The sequence below is a fragment of the Citrus sinensis genome, chromosome 1, assembly GCF_022201045.2.
Source record: "Citrus sinensis cultivar Valencia sweet orange chromosome 1, DVS_A1.0, whole genome shotgun sequence".
Classification (NCBI taxonomy): domain Eukaryota; kingdom Viridiplantae; phylum Streptophyta; class Magnoliopsida; order Sapindales; family Rutaceae; genus Citrus; species Citrus sinensis.
Genome location: NC_068556.1, coordinates 11728594 through 11734701, shown reverse-complemented (window position 1 = coordinate 11734701; position 6108 = coordinate 11728594). Strand labels below are relative to the sequence as shown.

Here is a 6108-nt window from a genome sequence, read left to right as displayed (position 1 = left end):
TGGTACTTGATTATTTAAATTTATGACCCCAATTTATTCAATAAATTGTTTGTTGAACAATAATATTTATTTGTAAATTTATTTACAAGTGTAGATACATTAAAAACGATCATTAGAACAAATAGTGAGTTAGGGGTAAATATGTAATTAATAGAGAAACAACATTTATCAACGACCAAACTTTAATTATGAGCATCATATAGAGGGTTAATTAAGTGGCTATTATTGGTCAAAGACAAGGTTAAAATTAATTAAAAGGAGTTTTAATTAGTTGGGGTTTTATTTAATTACATGGGTTACTAGAGTGCAACTTTAGGCTTTTAGTGGAATAACTTGGGATTAACTTAATAGTTTCAGTATGTCATTAGATAACTAGGCCTCGACTATTAAGTTGGAGCTGGAAAGCCCATAGGTTTGCAGTCCCTCTGCTAGCTCAATTCCTAGTCAAACTTTGACTCTAATAAATACCCCATCCAAATTCATCGATACAAATCATCATCGTCATCAATTTATCATCAATCATCATCTCTGTTAATGGTTTAAGTTCTTTTACATAGCCAAAACCTAGAGTAAAAGAAGATTACGAACCCAATTGGAAGTGTTTGAACTTTAAGCAAAATAGCCAGCCAGGTAATTTAAGGTAAATGGTTTAAGTTTTGTACTTTTCGATTTGAATCTTACTTTGTTGCCTTATAAATCAAGAACAAAAAAAGATTACAAACACAATTGGATGTCAAGCTTGATTTACTTATCTTTGTTAGTATAAATTAATTTCATAAAAGGAAGTCGGACTTGATTTATTTATTTATCTTTTCAATTTATTCATGATTTGAATGTTAATTCATAGACAAAACTCAAACCAACAACATGCATCAACTTCGATAAAACCAAAAGGGCTAGGAGGATTAATCTTGAAAGATTATAAGCTGTAAACACTTGATGCTTTTCTGTTAGTTGAGGTCGTTTTATAGTAAGCTGATTTGGTTTTGTTGGACCAGACCTTGCTAAGCTCATGCATTTAGACATTTATCACTTGCTCTATTACTTTGTTTGTCATATATGTATCTAGTCTAAAGCTTGGTCAACATGTAGTATGGGAATTTGCTTTCGTTTGATAAGACCTTAAATTATAAAGATGGTGAAGATTTTAGACTTTAGACTACTTATTTGAATTGTAAACTTATGTTAATTGATTTTTTAGTTCGATTTATTTTTTATTTTATTTAAACTTTAAACAACAACATATTCATTTAAAAAAAATTGTCTGACTTCATTTCATAAAGCTATCTGGGTTTAAAATCCACAATTCAAGAACCCAGATCTTTCTGGGTTTAACCCAGCCTACACCTAGAGTTAAAAATCTGGGTCTACATCCAAATCTGGTATCATAAATTGCCATTTGGTTCTAAAAGCGAAAAGGCAAAACCTAGATTCGAACTTAGATTTTTCCATCCTTAGATGATGAGTCACCTTTAAATTGTAAGCATTAAAATGATGAAGACGTTGTATCATCTTTTGTCACTTAGCTTTAGATGTGTGTTTGAGCTTTTGTGTATTTTATGTATGGTAAGAAGTTGTTAAACTCACTAGCTTGACAAGGCCAATGCCGCCATTCTTAGTGCTAACCATAACAAGCTTTTAATAGGTACTTATAGGTACAACTTGATTTAATTGCTTAAACTAATATTGCTACTGAAATGAAATATTCAGATTACTTCTTTTGCTTTGTATGTTTTAAAGAATGATGTCCAGGTTATTCAGTCTTTAGTTTATTTGTTTGTTAGTGATATTTTAGTACAAAATATACTGATGATTGAGTTTTCTCATTAAGAAAATATGTTGGAAGCATTGGCTTAGTTGTTATACTCTGACTTTAAGTTGGTAAGCTAAGCTTTGCTTAGGATTACATAATATTTGATATCTATGTATATGCATTTGTTTTCTCTTATTTGAATAAAGTTTCAAATGAGCAAATTTCCTTCATTTTCTTAAATAGAGTTTAGTACAACCATATCTTGTCAACATGCTACATATGTGTATAAAAGCATAATACAGTTAGGCATAATACCATTTGGCATAATATACTTCTAGATTGAATTCAACAATGGTAAATCTAGAAGGATAACATTAGGTACATTAAAACATTGAATATAAAAAACACGACATCTAAGATCATAAATATCTTCATAATAGTATAACCCTTAAGTGGTTGTAGCGACTTCTTCAGCATATCTTTTAGCTCCTCCACATCATTTGAAGTGCATTTAGCAGCTTATGATCCACAAATGTTGCCATACCCCTTTAAAAAATAGATCCATTGTTAAAGTTAGTCATCTTTATCATCCATTATCTAAAATATCCACACCTTTCTTCTTGGTAAAATGATAATACAACTTGTGTGGATTGTCATTAGATTCAGAAACCTTCAGATAAGCTCTCATTAGACATTTGTACATTCTGTTTGAGTACCCAATAATCTTCCCATTGACACAATTCCTCCAAATTTGATAGTAAAATGTGTTTGATTTGCTTGAAGTGTTTGAGCTTTGATATTCCATGTATGCTTAGGTGCTTATTATTGTGTTTAGGAAATTAATGGTTGATGATTCTTTGTAAAAATAGAGTTGGATGATGAATGAGAATGGCGAGATGATTTTGTAGTGAATGAGTTTTGTTTTAAGTTTCAGGTTGTGATGCAAATTTCAGGCAAACTACTTGTGAATGATAATATTAAGGTGATGAATAAATAGCCAAAATCATTACCAATGTACCCGTTTCGATTCAATGGTAATATTGGGAATGTTCTTCAATATTTTAAAAGCCTTTTTTTTTGTTGAATTTTGATTTTTGGATCAACAAAGGCAAATTGATATCTGTTAAGGATAGTATGTCATTTCATATTGTTTATACACTTTGGCACCGATTTTTGCAAGAAGCTATTGCCCAGCGGATCTTTCTTAGCTTTGATTTTAATGGTACAAGGGCATTTTGGGTTTTTACTCAATCATCAAATCAACCTTTAAACAGTATACTAATGGCAAGGGAGGAAAGTGGAGATGCGCTAATACTTTCTATCAAAGTGGAGATGCATCAAACCTTAAGCGAGGAAACTATAAATTACCCATTGGGTCAGCCCTTCTAGCCATTGTTGACTAAGGCTTGGCCTTCATTTGTCTGATATTTTTAAAATCTTTAGGAAAAATTGTACATCGATTACCTGATGTGTGTATGTATGTGTGTGTGTGTGTGTGTATATGTATATATATAGCAGCAACTCACTTGGAGTTTATAAAATGTCTCATTCTTCCACTACCGTTTTAACATCGTTAGATAATTAATGTTGTCAAAAGAATAAAACTATCATTTGACTTTAAAAAAAATGCCATTTCATCCATTTAAAAATGGAAAGGGCATAAATGTCAATTCATTGATTCCAGAAAGATTTTATTTTTATAAAATAAAATATTTTGATTTCCATTTCTAGAATACCAAAATCTGCAAAACCTTGATCTATATTCATCTTAGACAACTTTGAACTGAGAACGTAAGAAATCTAATCCCTAACCAATCAAACAACCAAATTCTTCACTAAGCTTAGCTACTTACTGTCAAAACTTCTAATTTTTAATATCCAATTTCTACTACTTTATCCCAATTTTTGAACTTCTTCACAATATTTAGCTTTTGGCCATAAAATACAAGCATTAAACATTTAACCCAAATTTATTAAACAAAATCATTTATTTTCAAGTTTATAACAATCAAACTTAGAAACATAATATTCACAAATAACCAAATAAAATTTAAATCAAGAAGACCAATGCTCAAAAAAGAAAAATTGGCAGTAGATGCCGTGGTTCAACAGGGGAGCACTACGCTAATGCTATTGCCACCTGTTTCTGCACTGCTTTAACATTCAAGAACCAGTGGCAAAGAAGAAAAATGAAGAAGAAAATATTTTTTTTTAACAAAATTGAAATATGATATGATATTTTTGGTATTGAACTAGGCTAAAATAGTCACTTAACTTTTAAGGATAATATAATCATATAATGTTTAAGTGTAAAATAGTTATTATAATGCTATATTAAATTCTATAACAGTGTTAGATCCAGTGATTGGTGGAATATAGAATTGCAGTTCAGAACTCCGATCCTACATGTATATCCATTAATTAAATAAAAAAATGATAAAGCAGGGAGAACCACATAATGGACGATAAGGGTGAGAATTCACTTTGGTTCAACCTGAATTAAACTAAACTTAAAATTTATTTCGATTTTCGGTTTAGTTTGCATTAATCCTAGATCCCCTTTAGGTTGAATTTTACAATTGGACTGGGTTAATCTTTTGGTTCAAGTTAAAATTGAATCGAATTAAAAACTCAATTGGATTGTTTAAAATTAAGAAAAAAATAAAATCCTAAATTTTTAAATCTAGTTCAATAATTCTAGATCTCCTTCACCTCTCATTTTCCAATTTCAAAATAGAAAAAAAAAACTCAAAATGTGATAATAACCCAAAGCACACAAAGTAGTCACATCCTCCTCTTTGTCCTCTTCCCTCTTCTTTTTCTTCACACAAACACACACACTATAGCCAACCAACCACTGCTAATCTTTATTCTTCTTCTTCTTCTTCTTCTTCACACAAACACACGTGCTGCAACTATTGTCGTTGTCCTTGCTCGCCACTACATGCAGAGTTATTGCTAGTGCCTCATTGTTTGTGGAAGCTCGGCTTCTAGTTCCAGTTCAAGGCGTCAAGCCTTCCATTTTGACAATTTTTTTGTACTTGAATCTTCACACTTTTATTCTTACTTTGATATGTTACTATCACTATATTTTCAGTGTACCCTTTGTCGTTATTTTTTATTCGTGTTGTGATTATGGTTGGTTGATGGAAAAATTGCAAAAGATAAAAAATAAAAATAGAAGCTCTTACGAACCCAAATTTGTGATTATGTTTGGTTGATTGCCCACTCCTAATGGATCTTTGTTAATTAGGCATATGAAAACCTATTGAAACCCGAACAACCCAAATTGAAAACTTATTTGCCCACTCCTAATGGATCATTGTTAATTAGGCATATGATTTTTTAACATAATCAAATGAAGCATATAACATGCTTAATGCTTTTGCTTACTTTCTCTCCATATTCTCTTGCTTCTTTCATTTTATCAACCTTAAAGTTTTCTTTATTTGCAATTGCTTTATAATTAGTAGGATACTTTAATCCATAAAAAATGAAAAATTTTGATTTTAATTACACATGCATATATTTAGAAAAAATATAAATATTTAGAAAAATAAAAATAACAATTTAAGATTGATAATCAGACCAGGTCACGCTTGGGACCTTTTTATAAGAGTCTACATAGGTCCAAGTGGGGCTAGGCTGGGATTTTTTTTGGTTATCCCTATGACCATGAATCAAAATCTATGGTTATTATAAGACATTGTATAACTCTTTATTTATGAATACAAGTTCTCTATAATATCTCATTATTTCTATTTACTTATTGAATGATTGATTTTCTAATTTGGAATTCAAATTTGAGATACCATTTGAAAAGTGCAGTATTACTCTTTATTTACTATTGTTATTATTAATATTATTTTATAACTACAAAAGATGACATTTGTTTTTTCATTTGAAATATGAATGGATCTAAATTTGATTGGAATCTTAATAAACATGAATGTATAAACTATAATAAAAAGAGTAAAATGAGTGAGTTTTGTTTAAAAGAGAATAGAAAAACCCTAGCCACTGCAAGCTATCGTCATTACGTTTTGTTACTCACAGTCAATTACCATTTTTGCCTTATTTACCACTTTTGCCTAGATGGATATGCAAAATAATTTGACAAAAAAAGTTTTGAGCATGACAATAAGATTTTTAACTTAAAGAAAAGTCACTCGCTAAGTTTGGCTCTCAATTTATAGTGTGTTACCAAATAAATGATAATTTTATAAAGTTAGAAGATTCTCCTGACAAAAAGATGATAATAATATTTTCTTTTGTGATCATTTAAGCTGGAAAATTCCCTTGAAAAAATATGTAACAGCCTGAGCTCAACAACCGAGTAGATATTGTTCATTTAG

At 30.0% G+C, this 6108-nt stretch overlaps 1 long non-coding RNA gene across 1 annotated transcript; it reads left to right on the top strand.

Moving 5' to 3' along the window:
- The first annotated feature begins 386 nt into the window (after window positions 1-386).
- Window positions 387-3309, top strand: LOC112497937 (uncharacterized). Its single transcript, XR_003065019.2, has 2 exons — window positions 387-640; window positions 2688-3309. It is a non-coding gene; the product is annotated as an uncharacterized LOC112497937 (long non-coding RNA).
- The last annotated feature ends 2799 nt before the right edge of the window (window positions 3310-6108 follow it).